Below are 15431 nucleotides of genomic sequence, written 5' to 3' on the forward strand. Positions count from 1 at the left end.
GCATCGAGGCCCCGCCCCCTTGTGGCCAAACCCCAGTTGTCCACGCCCCGCCAGATGCTGCTCACTGCTCAGAGGTGGTGCCGGCTCCTAGGTTTTTGGTGAATCTCCACCCCTTCTCCACTCTCAGCTGTTACTGGATAAAACCTGTTTCCATAGCTGTCAGGAGGTCTGTGGCATGATGCAGTGGAGAGGAGAAAAGCGAGTTCAGAAGCCCACCTCCCTGTTCACAGGAAAGCAGCGAGCTGAAACTCCAAACCCTAGCTCTTGGGTTACAGCGAAAGAAAATTTCAAGTCCGACACCAAAAGTCATGCAAGAGAACTTTCTTAGAAGTGACAGTGAGGTGAAAATAAACTAAAAGAAAAGTGAGGGTTAAGCAAAAGCACTCTCAAGGAGTAGAGTGGGCCATCTCCAGGCACAGAATAAAAGGAGCCGAGGCTGTCCCCAAACTTCATTACTGTTTGATGTTTACCAGGAGAACTGGGGACTACCTCTGTACTCTGCCCATCAGGTGTTCAACTCCTCCTTCACATTGAGCAGTGGAGTTTTTTACCTTAGCTGGTCCTCTCTAGAACTGTCACGGTGGCCATCCTATTTAGGGGGCTTCATCTACAAGTCAGTCCCATGTTAATGTGGGCACTGGGCTGAATTGCTGGTCAGAAGTTACCTTAGTGTGACTGTGCCACTAAAGGAATCTTCTATAGTGGCACCCCCTCCTCCACAGAAAATCTTAACTAAGTTCCTCCAGAAATCTTCACCATAATTAATTTTGGGACTATCAGCAAAAGAGTCTCTATCTACAAGAGAGTCAGTGTAGGTAAGCTTTCTATTTTCATGTTTCTCTGTTTTACTTGGCCACTGGCTTGGAAGAAATCATCACTCCAGGTTCTGAATGCCCATTAACTAGTTTTTCACAAACATTTATCCAGTATAGTAGTTTGTAAAAGTGTGGGGAGCCACTCTTAATGACCCATGGCTTCCAGTCCTGAAGCAAGAGGCTCTGACCCATCACTACATTTTGTGGTCATTTGGGCATTGTCCCAGCTCAGGAAGGCGTGTCTTCATATGTAGGTGTCACCCCTGAGGTAGAGCTACACTCACCTATTCTTTTGTAATCCTACCCCTTTGCCCTTTTGGGGATAGAATGTTCCATGGAAATTCCCCTTGTACGTTCCATTCTCTTGCTCTGCCTTTGGATGTGGGCTTCCTAGATGTCAGTCAACCTGCTGACAACAGACATCATGAAGCTAGACTCAGCCCCCTGAAACCTGACCCTTTGCCTCATTTGAAAGGCTTCTCCTCAATAAAAGGGTTCAACACTGCTCTCTCTTTCTGTGGACCCTTAAGGTCATCAAGGCCCTAAAGAAAAAGGTATTTCTTTGTCTCTTGTGTGATTATTTCCTGCAGCCCAGTTCACCTGGAGAGATCCTGAGTGTTTTAGTTATGAGAAATTCAACAATTGGTGGCCCCATACAGGATGCCAGAGTGATTTTTAGAAATTTAGTGGGTTTGAAATTTCTCTCCAGAAGTTAAACATGCTTAGGATTGCAGAGTGTTGTGGGCTCAATTGTAGAAGGTAAGTAAATTAGAAGAAAAATCTGACATAAAACTTTTTAGTATTTGGGAATAGTTTGTCTTTAGAAAAAATATTTTTATAATTTTATAATATAATATTTTTATAATTTTTACATATTTTTATAATTATAAGTTCAATCCTCTCCCATGGAAAAAGCAATTTTGTGGAATTTTTTGGATTGTTTTTGTGAATTTTTGTATTTTGAAATATTATGTAAAGATTGTTGGGAGGGGGTTATATACTAGAAGTCTGTGCTTGGAGAGTAAGAAAAAAGGAAAGAAAATTTTGTGATGAGACTTGATACAAGGATTCTTTACCTGTAGAGGAGTGAATTTTATTTTTCTATTGTTTTTGTGAATACTCAGAAGGTTTATACTGAACCTCTTTGCTACATTCTTGTCCTACTGGATTAGAATGGCTGGAACTCAGCCACAGTGAACAGCTGTTCCATATAAGGTCTGTAACTAGACCCACCACCAGCATTGCTTTTAACTCTTAAGCAACCTGGCCTGGGTGCCAAATGCAGACTGCCTTAAAATTTGATAGTAACACTGGTGTCTGCCATTAAAACTCACTTTTAAAGTCCCACATACTGCAAGGAAAAGTACAAAATATAGGAGGACACAAGCTGCAAGTGCAAGTCTCAGAGATAAGGCAAGCTGCTACCTGCCAGTAGGATCCTGCCCAGGTGGGGGGAATACAGACAAATTTAATGGAATGCAACTGGCTAGGGAAGTTCTGGAAGCCTTTGCCTGGGAGCTGGTTCCAAGCTGTTTCCATCACCATGATAACCGCCCCAAAGCCTGGCGGAGTAGACTTTCTGGTCCCACCTCCCGTAACTAAGTTATTTTTTAATTAAATAACCTGACTTTTCTCTAAGGTTATGTTACTAAATAATGCTATTGATGGGAGGTTTCCAACATATGCTTTTCTATATTTTGCTTTTAATTTTGAAGGTTACAAGGGTGCATTTGCTTGTTACAGGAACAAAAGCTGGCAATGTTCTTGGACAAAATATTTTGTCCATATTTTGACATAATAAAAAAACTATTAAAATGTTGCTTATTTCCTTTAAGAAAGTTCTTTATTGCCTAATGATTCTTACTGTTTAATGTGATTTTTTAAAAAAAGACAAATCCTTTTAAAAAAAAGAACAAAAAATCCTTATTTTTGTTCCTAATTACAAAAAAATTAAATAAAATATACATAAGGATCTTATTTCAGCTACATCATGTGACATCACATATAAGAGTCCACTTCTAGTTAAAAATAAATTGAAATGGATCCAAATATCTTAAGAAGCACATGATTACATAAAGTTAATACAATTATAAGTTATGCCCTTGTTCTTAATATACATTTTTCTAGGTATTTGGATAACCTATAGTTATTAATCCATAAAATAACTAGCATATTTGTCTAATTTTTTTAGTTAATATATATTTACCTAATTTCTTTTCTTTAACAGAAAATCCATAATTTATATATTTCTTATACATGTATTTATCTGATGCTCTGCCTTTTAGTTACAGATATTTTAGATAAATATATTTTACTATAAATTTGCTTTCAAGAGAGAATACAACCTTCAAGTAATCTCTAACTCTCAAAAGTTATCATACAAACTTTTTTAAAAACTATTTTTGTTTTAGTTGTAGTTGGACACAATACCTCTATTTTTAAATTTTTATGTGGTGCTGAAGATTGAAACCAGTGCTCCACACATGCTTGGCAAGTGCTCTACCACTGAGCCACAATCCCAGCCCCTGTACAATTTTTTATAAGATGACAAACAAATATAATTCTACCTAGAGAAATATTCAAGGGCTTTAACTATATTTTCATTGATATTTCTTCTTATCAAAGTACAAAAATTTGTTTAGATTCTAAGGTTTTCAGAAATTATTCCAAAGTATAACCAGGAAAAATTCTAAAAGGAAAAGATACTTCAACAGAGAGGAAGAACACATTGGAGGGAAGAAGAAGAAGAAGAAGAAGAAGAAGAAGAAGAAGAAGAAGAAGGAGGAGGAGGAGGAGGAGGAGGAGGAGGAGGAGGAGGAGGAGGAGAAAACTTTGGGTAAAACAAGGTCTCTGCCACTGCAGAAGTCTCTGGGAAGTGTGGTCTTTAAGAAAGAGTGACTTAGAGTGACTAAGAAACAAAACAAACAAACAACAACAGCAACAACAAAAAAAAAAGCATGACCTATACATAGGAAAAAGAACATGGAAGAGAAAAATGACTGAGGAATACAGCTGCTGAAAGTAGCAAAAACTTCAAAGTACCCACAATACATATTTTCAGTGAACTAAAGGAAACCATGCTTAAAGAAGTAAAGGGAAAGTATAATGACAATGTCTCATTAAATAAAGCAATAGAGTTAAAATCAATTTTGAAAAAATCAAGTAGAAATTGAGCATTATAAAATAAATAAAAATTTTATTTGAGGAAATGAGTTGTAGATTGGGGCAGGCAGAAGAATCAGCAAACTTGAAGATAGGTTAACTTACAGTACCTCATATGAAGAACAGGGAGGGGTGGAGAATGAAGAAAAATAAACAGAGCCTCAGAGAAATGTCAGACACCAAAAATGCACCAACATATAAGTAATGGAAATACCAGAGGAAGAGGAGCTAGAGAAAGGAGAAAAAATATTTGAGGAAATATTAGTGAAATCCCAAATTTTATGAAAAACATTAATTTACACATCTAAAGAATAAAAAAAAATACAAGAAGGAGAAACAGAGAATTTCACAACTAAATATACCCTAGCTAAAACAAAGACAAGAAAAATCTTTTTTTTTTTTTTGGTACTAGGATTGAACTCAGGGACAGTTGACCACTGAGCCATATCGCCAGCCCTATTTTGATTTTATTTAGACACAGGGTCTCACTGATTTGCTTAGCACCTAGGCATTGCTGAGGCTGGCTTCGAACTGTTGATCCTCCTGTCTCAGCCTCTTGAGCCACTGGGATTACAAGCTTTTCCCATCACACCCAGCAAGACAGGAAAATCTCAAAAGCAGCAAAATAAAAGCAATTTATCATACACGTGAGAAAAACAGTAAGATTAAAAGATGACTTCTCATTAGAAACAATGGAGGCCAGAAGGTAGTGAGATGACATTCTAAGTGATGAAATAAAAAAAAATATTTCAACCAAGAATCATCTCTTAAATAAAATGATCTTTTAAAAATACAGGTGAGGCTGGGGTTGTGGCTCAGTGGTAGAACACTCACCTAGCATGTATGAGGCACTGGATTAAATCCTTAGCACCATATAAAGATAAATAAATAAAGATATTTAAAAAATGAAGGTGAGCTGCGTGCAGTGGCACATGCCTATAATCCCAGTGGCTAGGGAGGCTGAGACAGGAGAACCACAAGTTCAAAGCCAGCCTCAGCAACAGTGAGTGCTAAGCAACTCAGTGAGACCCTATTTCAAAAAAAAAAAAAATAGGTCTGGGGATAGGGCTTAGTGGTTGAGTGCCCCTGAATTCAATTCCTGGAAACCCCCACCCCCAAACAAAAGAAAAAAAGAAAAATGAAGGCAAAGAAAAAACATTCAAGCTGAGAATTTGTCACTAGCAGAATTGTCTTATAAATATAGAGGGTCCGGGGTCATGGCTCACTGGTAAAGCACTTGCCTAGCATGTGTGAGGTGCTAGGTTAGATTCTCAACACCACATAAAAATAAATAAATAAAAATAAAAACAAAACAAAACAAAGAAATAATAAAGAATTTTTTTCAGGCTAAAACTAGGATGCCAAACTGTAATCTGAATCTACACACACACACATACACACACATAAAGATAATTATGTACAAATGTTTGTATAAAATAATGTGTATTATCTTATTGTTGGTCATATGGCATACAGGGATACAATAAATTTGAAAATAAAAGCATAAAGGAGATGAATACAAAAGTGTATTGGAGCAAGGAAATAATACATGGTAGTAATTCAAACCCCTGGAAAAAATGAAAACACCCAGAAATGGTAAGGTTTATAAAATAAATTTGCTGAGCTTTTTTTTTACATATATGGATATATTATATACTGAAATAATAGCACAAAAGGGGGAAGAGTGAATAAATTGTGTAAGAGTAACATTTACATATATCATTGAACATATATTTATATAAATCTGAATTTAATTATGATAAGTAAATATGTATAACATAAGCTCTGAAGAAAATACATATATAGTGGAAAAAATCAATACATGACTTAAAGTATTACTCAGAAAATAGTCCCTGAATGCAAAAGAATCCAGTAAAATAAAAACAGAAATAAATAAGACATGATTTATCTAGAAAGTAGAAAGTAAAATAGCAGACATAAATCTATACATGTCTGTCAGGGGTGGTGGTGCAGGCCCTGGGTATGGTGATGTATGCTTGCAGTCCCAGTTACTTAGGCACCAGAGGGAGGATCTACCCTGTCTCAAAGCAAAAAAAAATTATTACCACATTAATATAACACTAAATATCAAATGATTAAACAACATAATAAATTTCATTGTTAGGCTGAATAAGCTAAATCCCAAATGTATGCTCTTTACAAGAGATACACTTTAGATTCAAAGATACAAACAAGCTGGTAAAAGAAACCAGAAGAGAGCACAAAGAAAACAGACAAAATATATTTTAAAACAAAAACCCATCAGTATAAATAAAAAGAGACAATCTTTAAAGACAAAAGGACAAATCAATGAGTCTATAGCCAATTATGAACATAAATGCACCTAAAAAGAGACACTGAAAATATATGAAGCAAACCCTAACAAAATTAAAAAGAAAAATGAAAATTCAACAATAATAGTTGGAAAGTTTGATACTAAATTTCAATAATGGCTAGAAAAACTAGGCAGAAAATAAATAGAAATTAGAAGACTTAAACAATACAATAAATCAACTAAATCCTAAAACACACATACAGAGCATTCTACTAGCAATAATACAGTAACATTTTTTCTCAAGTGCTTATAGAATATTCCATTGGTAGACAATATATTTGGTCATAAAATGACCCCCAATAAATTTAAGAGAAATGAAACTGTACAAACGATCATCTGTAACTACAAAGAAACACAATTAGAAATCAATAACAGAAAGCAACTTGGGGAATTAAAAAATATATAAAAATTAAACATCCAATCCTAAATAACCAAATGGTCAAAGAAGAAATCACAAGGGAAATTAGAAAATATTTTGGCATGAATAAAATTGAAAAACAACATACTAAGACTGTTGATAAGAAGTGTATGGAGGGAGGATACATTGCTGTCATGATGGAACTAATTCTATTATAAGAAGAGAAATCAGAGAGCAAGCTCTCTTTCTCCTTCTCATGTGAGAACACAGGGAAAAGCTGCTGTCTGTAAGTCAGGAAAAGAGACCTGACCAGAATGTGACCATACTGGTAACCTGATCATGGATTTCTATCCTCTAGATATGTGAGAAAAAATTATTTGCTTAAGTAACCCAGTCTGCGGTATTCTGTTATGGTGACCCAAGCTAAAACAAATTAATCTCAAGTCAATAACCTAATTTTTCACTTTATAACACTTAAAAAAAAGCACTAACTAAATCCAAAGCTAGCAGTGGGGAGGAAACAAAGTTTAGAGCAGAAAAATTAAAGCAGACCTAGAGGAATGAAAGAACATTGAAACCAAAAGTTGGTTCTTTGAAAAGTTCAACAAAATTGACAAATATTTATACAGAATGACCTAGAAGATGAGAGGGAAGACTCAACAATCACTAAAATCAGGACAAATCACAATCGATCTTAGAGAAATGGAAAGAATCCTAAGGGAATGCTATGAACAAAAGTTTGCCAACAAATTAGATAAGTTAGAAATGAGCAAATTCCTAGAAAGATACAAAACACTGAAACAGACTCAAGAATGAATAGAAGGGGCTGCGGCTGTGTGGCTCAGTGGTAGAGTGCTTGCCTAACATGTGTGAGGCACTGAGTTTGATTCTCCACACACATAAAAATAGATAAATAAAATAAAGGTATTGTGTTCATCTATAACAATTTTTTTAATTTAAAAAAAGAATTAATAGAAAATCTGAACAGAGCTACAAGTACAGAGATTGAATTAGTAATTTTTAAACTTTGCAACATTTCAAGAATGATCAATATCCAATTTTTCACAAAATTTTCCAAAAATAGAAAAGAACACTTCTCAACATATTATAGAAGGGCAGTATTACCTTTGTATCAAAACCAAACAAAGACATTCATCACAAGAAAACAACAGACCAAAATCTCTTATATAGACAATAAAAATCCTCAATAAAGTACTAGCAAAATGAATACAGCAATAAACAAAAAGGATTGTACACTAAGATTATGTGGAATTTATTTTGGAAATGCAACATTCGTTTACTATCTGAAAATCAGTTACTATAACATATAATAATATTAAATAACAAAAATCATACATTCATTTCAAAATATATATAAAAAGTTTGACAAAATCCAGTATCTTTTAATGATAAAACTACTCAACAAACAAAAAATAGAAGGGAATTTTCTCACTTGATAAAGGGCATCTATGAAAAACTCATGGTTAATTTCATACCTAACTGCAAAAAACTTCCCATATCTCCCTAAGACCAAGAATAAGACAATGATATACACTTCCACCACTTCTATTTTACACTATACTGGAGGTTATAGCTAGGGCAGTTAGGCTATAGAAGGTAATAAAGGCATCTGGAATGGGAAGCAAAAATATAAAAAACTTTAAATAAATTCAACAAAATTGTGTGATACAAGATCAATATAAAAATCAACTGTATCTCTGTGTATTAGTAATGAACAATACAAAAATTAAAGAGAAAAATTCTACTTATAATAAAATAAATAATGACCAAATGGGATGGCATCAAACTAAAAAGCTTCTTCATAGTGAAGGAAACAATCAAGAACATGAAGAGAGAGCCTACAGAATGGGAGACAATCTCTGCCACCTGTACCACAGGATATGCAAATAACTTAAAAAACTTAACACCAAATAAATATGTAGATAAATAAATAACCCAATTAATAAATGGGAAAAGGAACTGAACAGGTACTTCACAGAAGAAAAAATATGAACAGTCAACAAATATATAAAAAAATGTTCAATATCTCTAGCAATTACAAAAATACAAATTAAAACTACACTGAGATTCCATCTCACTCTGGGCAATTATCAAGAATATAAGTATCAAGGAGAGAAGATGGCCAGAGGGAGGCAGCATTTTGTGTCGCTCCATGATCTAGATCTGACCTAGTTGGAATACTGCATCTCTGAGAGTGTTAGAGGAACCCTTTTACAGCTAATTTCTGCAGAAATCACTAGCTGTGACCCCACACAGGGCCCTGAGCCTCAATGTTCAAGTAGGACTCTGAACTCCTGGCTCCCAAAACCCAAAGCCTGCAGTTCTAGCCCATGCAGGGCTCCTGAGAACCTTTGCAGAATCACCTATCAGCACCTCTTCAGAACTCTCAGACTTTGCTCTGCTCCCATGCAGATCATTTGGCTGCTAATTACCCACAGCATAACACCATCGCCTGGCTTCCCCCACCTCACCAGATACCCTGGCGCTGGAAGCAGACTGCCGCCATCTTGGACCACCTTTCTCACCATATTTGGTGGGGGGAAGCTCCCAGATCGGATCTCCATCTGGCCAGGTACCACTTTTCCAACTCCCCCTCTCCCCAGAGGTGATAACTCAACACAGTAACTACTCAACACAAAACAGCTCTCAGTTGGACAGGTGTGTAGTGCTACCAGGGCGCCGCCCACATGGTGTGAGCCTTGGTGTGAGGGGTCCCTCAATTGGGAACTGCTAGGGAGAGGGAGATGGGTCTAAAGTTTGGAGCCTAACAGAGAGACCAGGAACTGGGAAATCTCCAGGCAAAATAGGGAGATAGTACCAGGTGCTCAAGCCTTAGGAACAGTCCCCAAAAGAGACCCATAAAGTGCAGTCTCCCTGCAGGGACTGGCAGGTGCCACTCCCTGCTTCCAGGCACCCTACACCAGGACCAGTCTTCCCACCCTGGTTACCTCCAAAGTCCTGAGGGCAGAGACACCAGCTTACAACAGACAACCCCACCTACTGGATGAAAAGAAAATCAGGAAAGATGGATCTCTAAAACTAGCAACAACTCTGGTTTCTTCCTTTGAAGATTTTTTTTTCTCTTTCTCATCTACTCCTCTATCCTCCAGCCCTCACACCCCCAACATATGTGAAACCAAGAACTTTGAATGAATTAGGATTTTGAGGACTGAGTCATCTGAATAATATAATATAGAGGTGTTGTATATGCCCTTTTTTTCTTTTCTTTTTTTCTTTTTTTTCATTTTTCTTTCCCCATCCAAATTTTACTATTTTAATATCTGTATTTTTCTAAATACATGTGTGTATTTGTTTATCTACTCTACTGTCTTCCCACATACTTATCTACCCTAAAATACTTCCTGTCTATTCTCTTGCTACTAACCTCTTCATTAGATTTCTCTTTCACACTTTCTAAGATATATTAACTCTATATCCTCACATTCTACCTCCTCAGCATATCATCCTCTGCTCCACCCCCAGTTCATTATTCACGGTAGAAACTGTAAACCTTTTTACAAAACTATTGATTATATTTTAGATAATAATTGAATCCAACATTTCTGTACAATGAGACTAAACTGTAAATGTCTTAATTACAACAAATCGTTCATAGGTGGTATGTTGTTGATATTGGGATCTGTTAACATCGTCCTTCCCCACAAAGGAGAGGTATTGGAGCCCCACAAAAGCACTAAAACTTATAGTGTAAAAACAACAACACCCCAGACCCACAGAGCTGGAAAGGAAGACACACAAGCAACATGAAATGAGAAGGAAAGAAAGTGCCCCAAACAAATCAAGACACCACATCATTAGAATCATTGGCAGCCACAGCAGAAGAAATTACAGAGAAGGAGTTCAGGATGTACATGGCTAAAATGTTCTGTGAATTCAAGGAAGATATAAGAGAGCAAATACAAGCAGTGAAAGATCACTTCAACAAGGAGCTACATAAACAAATACAGGAAGCAAAAGATCACCTCAACTGGGAGATAGAGGTTCTTAAAAAAAACAAACAGAAATCCTTGAAATGAAAGAAACATCAAAACAAATTAAAAGCTCAAATGAAAGTAACAGAGTAGACCACTTGAAAAATAGGACATCAGACAATGAAGACAAAATATATAGTCTTGAAAAGAAAATAGACCACACAGTGATAATGGTAAAAAAAACATGAGCAGAATATTTATGATATATGGGATAGCATAAAAAGACCAAATTTAAGAGTTATTGGAAAAGGGGAAGGCATAGAAGTTCAAACCAAAGGAATGAACAATCTAGTCAATGAAATAATATCAGAAAACTTTCCAAACATGAAAAATTAATTGGAAATCCAAATTCAAGAAGCCTATGGGATGCCGAATGTACAAAATCACAACAGATCCACACCAAGGCACATTATAATAAAAATGCCCAACATAAAGAATAAGGAGAGAATTTTAAAAGCCATGAGAGAAAGGAATCATATTACATATAGGGGAAAACCAATTAGGATAATGGCAGATTTTTCAACACAGACCCTAAAAGCCAGAAGATCGTGGAACAACATATATTAAGCTCTGAAAGAAAATGGGTGCCAACCAAGAATCTTGTATCCAGAAAAATCAAGCTTTAGATTTGAAGATGAAATAGAAACCTTCCATGAAAACAAAAGTTAAAAGAATTTATAGCTAGAAAAATGGCACTACAAAACATCCTTGGAAAAATATTCCCTGAAGAGAAAATGAAAAACAACAGTGAAAATCAGCAGAGGGAGGTAGTAGCCTAAAGGAAAAACTAATAAAATAATAAAATCAAGTCAAGTTAAATAACAAAAATAATCAAATGTGGCTGGGAATATAAACCATGTCTCAATAAAAACCCTGAATATTAATGGTTTAAACTCATCAATCAAAAGACATGGGCTAAAAGATTGAATTAAAAAAAAAGACACCCAACAATATGCTGCCTCCAGGAGACTCATCTGATAGGAAAAGACATCCACAGACTGAAGGTGAAAGGTTGGGAAAAATCATACCACTCACATGGACTGAGAAAGCAAGCAGGGGTTTCCATCCTTATATCAAATAAAATAGACTTCAAGCCAAAGTTAATCCAAAGAGATAAAGATGGACATTACATACTCCTCAAGGGAACCATACACCAACAAGACATAACAATCATAAATATATATGCCCCAAACAATGGTGCAGCTATGTTCAAATTCTTCTCAAGAGTCAAATTGACCACAACACAATGATCTTGGGTGACTTTAACACACCTCTCTTACCACTGGATAGATCTTCCAAACAAAAGTTGAATAAAGAAACTATAGAACTCAATAATACAATCAATAACTTAGACTTATCTGACATAGAATATTTCAACCTGCATCCAGCAGATACACTTTCTTCCCAGCCTAGCAATCTGGATCCCAGGGACTGTCCCTAGTCTTCCTGTGATGCACCCCCCACCCCAGTGTCAGTGGTCAGGGGTATGGTGAATCTGCCTTGCTTTGTTCAGGGCAAGAGCTGATTCTTTGTTGCCTCTGTCTGAGTGAAGTGAGCTAGCAAACACTGTACAGAGCTTTGCACCCTTGCCTGTGTCACAGAGGATGGATGAGCAGAGGTTGCTGCACTTCCCAGGAACAGGTCCCCTTGAGTCAGTTGGGTTCCCCTTGTTTGTGGTGAGTGGGGAGGGGGAGGACAGTTTCAGCAATTTAGGGCTAGTAAGTAGACCTTCTAGAAGTTCTTTCTGGCCCTGCTTTTAAGGGGTCCCACTGTAGGGGGCTTCCCTCTGGTTAATTTGCATCTGTCTGGGTGTGGGAAGACATCATGGTAATTTAAGAGGGTGACTGATCAGCTCATGGCTCTGAGATAGGGATTTAGTATTAGGAGAGAGAAATACAAAATCTTAAAGGAAACACCTCAAGTAATTGAAATGTAGAATTAAGCCATTGAGATGCAGAAAACATAGTTGCAAACCTGAGCCCATGAGCTTGTAAAATGTGGGAAAAACACATGGCAGGAAAACTGGCCTGAAATTCTGCATCTCCACCCTGAATCCACCTCCAGTCCAGCGCCTGATACAGCCCTTCTGTAAATATTGGGCCCCCTAGCCTACATTTGATCTGCTTCTCACTCTCAAGACAGCTCTCATTTCCCTTGAACATGCATCTATCTTCCTAAATAAACCTCTGTCTATGCCTTTGTCTGGCTAGTGCTGAAATTATTTTCCATCACCTGTGCCAACCCCTGGTCCTGAATGGAGTTCCCCTCTCCTCCTGGAACTCCTTGGACCCTTCTCCAGAGATAACTCTTCTCCCGTGACAGCTCCACGTGGTGGTCGTGGACCCCAGCTCAGCTTTCTGCTCAAAATTTGGTTTTAAGTTCTTTAATGCTATTTTAAGGAGCTTTCTGATACTGTTGTGCTTTAAGTTTTGTCTGTCTTTCCAACCATTCCTAAGTGGGAGAACTTCAGAGAATGTCTGCTCGCCCCTGTCAATGCCCCTCCCTTCTCATCCATGGTTCAGGTCAGTGGTGGTCAGGGAACTCTGACTTTGTTTTCTACTCTGGTACCCCGTCTTCCAGTCCCTCCAGATCTAAGACTATTCAATATCAAATCTTAGAGCATTTATTTCATCACCCAACTCTCAATTCTGCGTCTCCTTCCCTGCCTTCTCTTGTGTGAAGAGATCGGATTGCTGCCCTGCTCACTTCTGCCATCTTCCTAAACCCAAAAATACCCTCACTTCTTGTTAGAGTCTGTAAACAAGTCAGGATGGCGCTTGATATTTTGCCAGGGGGAGTGGTTTGTGAGGTGGCGCCAGCAAGCCATTAAGTGTGGAGATTCTTTATTGGTTGACTGCTGTATCTAGTTTATGCTAATTAAGATAAGCTGTGTGGAATGTATAAATACCCCTCCTGTCCTTCAATAAACGGCTCCCACTCCTGCTGTATCAATGTACACAAGTTGCTCATCACTCCCCGGTTATTTTGCTGCAGCCGGACTGCGGCAACTTCTCACAATGCACACTTGGTTGTAAGTTTTGAGAATTAAGGTTTCTTCCTTCCTAATGTAAGTCCTCAGTGCTATAAATTTTCCTTGGCTTTTGCTGTATTATGTACCTTTGATGTGTAATGCTTTTATCAATCTAATTTTTTTTATTTCTTTAATTCATGAATATTCAGAATATTTAATGGAATAATAATACATGAATCTACCTTATGATTTTAAATTTCTAAGATTTTTTAAAAAACTTTTTACGTGGGCTGGGGATGTGGCTCAAGCGGTAGCACGCTCGCCTGGCATGCGTGCGGCCCGGGTTCGATCCTCAGCACCACATACCAACAAAGATGTTGTGTCCACCGAGAACTAAAAAATAAATATTAAAATTCTCTCTCTCTCTCTCTCTCTCTCTCTCTCCTCTCTCACTCTCTCTTTAAAAAAAAAAAAAAAAAAAAAAAAAAAAAAAAAAAAAAAAAAAAAAACTTTTTACGTTAACTCTTAATTTGTGAATAGTCCCAGTGCCAGGCCTCAGGGGGTTTGGGAGCCCATGCAGGAACACTGAGGAGGCTTTCCTCAGGGGTATGTGGAAGCAGGGCAGAGAAAGCACCTGGTGGAAGTGGAGCAGCACCTTCCTTGGGCAAGTCTTTCATTAGTAAGCAATTTCATGTTGCCCTTAGAACAGGGTGGGTGACACTGATGGATTCTGGTTGGCTTACACAGGACTCAGAGTGCTGCAGCCCCTTACCTTAATGTCCCCCATCACCACCACCACCACCACCACCACCATCATCATCATTGCCATCAGCAGAAGCATCGTAGCACTCTGATATTTTACTTTGTTGCTTATTTGTATCTTGTCTTTTAACCAATGTGTGTATTGAAATGTTGAAATTTTATGCTGTATTCTTATCTAGTTTTATTTCATATACTTAAAGAACATGTTATTGGGAGCATTTTTGTTTTAAATTCATGGTGAATTTGACCTTTCACTTTTTATCATTAGTTGTTAGATCTCTTCATCTCCAGTAGTGCTTTATGCTTTAAAATCTCCTTTATTAAATACTCCTATATCCCATCTGGAATCTTTTCCCACTTTTTTCCTTTTTTACCTTTGTCATGTCCAACCACCTGAGCTCTCCCCTGCCTCTTCCCTGTGCACACACCCCACTGTGCCTAGTATATGTATTCCCCATTTTTTCTGTTCAGTCTTTGTTTTTAAGTATGGGGCTGTGAGAGGAACTATCTAGCTCAAACAGAAGATATTTTAACTGTTGAGACATCCAAGTCAGTCAACTTTTTATTTATTTGTTCCAATTTTTATTCGTTTACGTTTAATACTAAGTTGATCCTTACTTTTGGTATGGATGTGAGGACTCATGGAAGGAGTGTGGGTTCACAGGCACGTAGTACCATGACTAAATCAAAGAGAGACACTATTAAAAGAATTGTAGGTATATCCTATGGGATTTGCCATTGACTAGATTTATATAATAAATACCCCCACAAAGTTCATGAGAAGTTCCCTTTGCAAACTCTCTACCAACTTGGAGTAAAAGTAACTAGATTATTGGGTACGTAAATACTGCTGTGCACCCAACTTTCAGCAATCAGGAAGCAAGTTTAGAAAGTCATACAGCCAAAGCAGGACATAGTCCCCATGCCAACTGCAGATGTAACTAGGTAGGATAACAAAAGGAAATCTTACAAAGAGTATTATAAGAACTGAGGAGAAAAATGAGCCAGACTGATA

Source organism: Spermophilus citellus, assembly GCF_964194105.1.
Source record: "Spermophilus citellus genome assembly, chromosome: 5".
Classification (NCBI taxonomy): domain Eukaryota; kingdom Metazoa; phylum Chordata; class Mammalia; order Rodentia; family Sciuridae; genus Spermophilus; species Spermophilus citellus.